The sequence below is a fragment of the Parasteatoda tepidariorum genome, chromosome 2 (assembly GCF_043381705.1).
Source record: "Parasteatoda tepidariorum isolate YZ-2023 chromosome 2, CAS_Ptep_4.0, whole genome shotgun sequence".
NCBI classification, from domain to species: Eukaryota; Metazoa; Arthropoda; class Arachnida; order Araneae; family Theridiidae; genus Parasteatoda; species Parasteatoda tepidariorum.
Genome location: NC_092205.1, coordinates 105,211,449 through 105,213,999, shown reverse-complemented (window position 1 = coordinate 105,213,999; position 2,551 = coordinate 105,211,449). Strand labels below are relative to the sequence as shown.

General features: G+C 35.2%; 1 protein-coding gene across 1 annotated transcript in view; it reads right to left on the bottom strand.

The window, feature by feature from the left end:
• Positions 1 to 2,551, bottom strand: part of LOC107441318 (eukaryotic translation initiation factor 4 gamma 1-like) — a 24,081-nt gene that overhangs the window by 16,284 nt on the left and 5,246 nt on the right. The window lies entirely within an intron of this gene.

Here is a 2,551-nt window from a genome sequence, read left to right as displayed (position 1 = left end):
AAACAAATATCAATAAAAATTGTGATGTAGTATTATTTCTTGAATAAATTTGAAATATTCAAAAAAAGAAAAAAGAAGGAAATGAGCTGAACATAAGATATACTTTGGAGTAAGAGGGAGGAAAATGGATGGTAGCAGAGTTCGCTAAAATAATTTTATTTAGTATTTCTGTATTGCTATGCAAATAATGCATGGAATGACATTATAAAATTATTGTTCTATGTTTTACTGCTTCACAGCAATAAAGAAAATTAAGTAAAATTATATCACCGAATTGTTCTACTAATATCCAAATCTTCCTGTGACTTACTCCAAAAATGAAAATCAACGTAAGAAAATATCAGAAAATACAAAATCTAATAATATATAGCATCAAAACTAATGCAAAATAATATTACGGCGTACTCTAGATAATATTAGTTTGCAACAGGCACGTAGGTAAGGGCAATCTTTTTTTATATATATATATATACCAATGATAATTTTTCCTTAATTTTAGAACAATGTTCTAAATATTTTATTTACTGAAAAAAAAATGGAGAATTCCCATGGCATTTCAGTTTGAGGCTTTTATTAATCTTCAACATTTTCGTGGTTTTCCTTTGCGTACAACGCATAATTTCATAATTTAAATTTCAATTTAATCTCTGTCAAAATAATCTATTTTAATAACTTTAATAAATATTGTTTTACATCCATACTTAAATTGTAAGTTACTTTGATTTTTTGGGTTGAGTTAAAAAATTAAAAAAAAATATGAAGAGCATCTTATTATATTCTCAAAGATGACTGGCTGTCTGTCCTGTATCACGTATTTGGAGAAATTTGGCTTTGGTGAAGATTTTTTGATGCAACTAACCAGCATTGGCGTAACATGGAGAAAAAACCTTCCCATGGTTAGCGTGATTACAAGGGGGCCTATGATGCATCAACCAATGAGGATATTTTACGTCAGCACTGTAGTCGGTGCGAGGGTGCGCAATTCATATCTACTTATCATCGTTGAGGTTCGAACTCGATTCACCTCATTGGAAGGGGAATGCTTTATCCCCAGAGCCACCACGACTCATGTACTTTATAGTACATCATAAGAAAATGCGTTTATGTTTTGGAGATTTCACGAATTTAAGCTTAAAAAGCCGCGATGGCTCAGCTGATAGAGCGTTTGCCTTCCAAAAAGGTGAACCGGGTTTGAATCCCAGTCGATACGAATTTCGCTTCCGGCTTGCACCGACCACTGTGCTGATGTGAAATATCCTCAATGGTTGACGGATCATGGGTTAGAGTTCCCTTGCAGTCAGGCTAACCGTGGGAGGTTCTCGTTATCTTACCCTCCATGTAACGCAAACGCGGGTAAGCTCCATCAAAAAGTCCATCACGAAGGCAAATTTCTCCCAATACTATACAGGAGTTCCCTTGTCTTCTGGATTGAGTTAAAAATTACAAGGCTACGGAGTTGAACGTTAGTAGTCGTAAACCCATAAAATTGGGTTGGTTGTTCAACGACGGTCATAAAATAAAATAAAATTTAAACTCAAAAGAAAAAGAAAAAAAACTCCGGCTCTGAGCAACACCTCCTAGAAGGCCTCATCACGGATCAATTTAGTAGTCCGATGTGACGAAGTTAACTGTGCAGTAGATGAAAAATTAGAAAGATGTCATTACGTTCTGGGTACTAAGCTGCGCAGTGGTTGAAAATACAAAATATGTCATTAAGTTTGGACTACTAAAGGATATTTACGGTGACCCGTGCTGAGACCTTCTCTTTTCTAGGAGGTGTTGTTTTGAGACATAGCCACCGAGAAATATGGCCGTTGAGATCTCCAAGGTCTTTTAGAGTGACGTCACAAACAGTAGTTCTTAACTCATTAACCGCCAGTTTTAAATATTTGTTATTGAACAACAGCTTCGTTTGTTCGTCGGTTATGCTATTCTTTATATATATTTCTCTTACACGGCACCAAAAAAAGCCTCATTGCAACTCCCCGAATGGCAACGTTAGAAAATCGACCAATGATTGCTGCTAAAAATGTCACATGGCAAATGTCACATGAGGTGGCTCAACATATAGCGCTTTTAAAAACGGAAACAATAACCAGAGTGAGCATTATCAGGTTGTTCAATTCAGATTCATGCCCTAAAAACATNAAAACAGTACCTTAAAAACGGAAACAATAACCAGAGTGAGCATTATCAGGTTGTTCAATTCAGATTCATGCCCTAAGAACATGATAATATTTAATATATTGAAACGCAGTGCTATAAGCGAAAGCAGAGAGCACGCCGCACTTTACAATACTCAATATTTAATTTAAACTCAATTAGGAATTAATTAGGCTGGCCTTCTCCATGACTATAAATAAGTCACAAGGTCAGACTTTTGAGAAAATCAGTTTAGTGTTGACTACAACAAGACAAGTTTTTAGTCATGGACAACTTAATGTTGGCCTGTCAAGAGTTAAGTCATTTGACAGCCTTTCAGTAATTGCTCCAAGATGCCAAATCTATAATTGTGTTTTCAAGGAAATTCTAAAGATGCTTAATAGAAGGT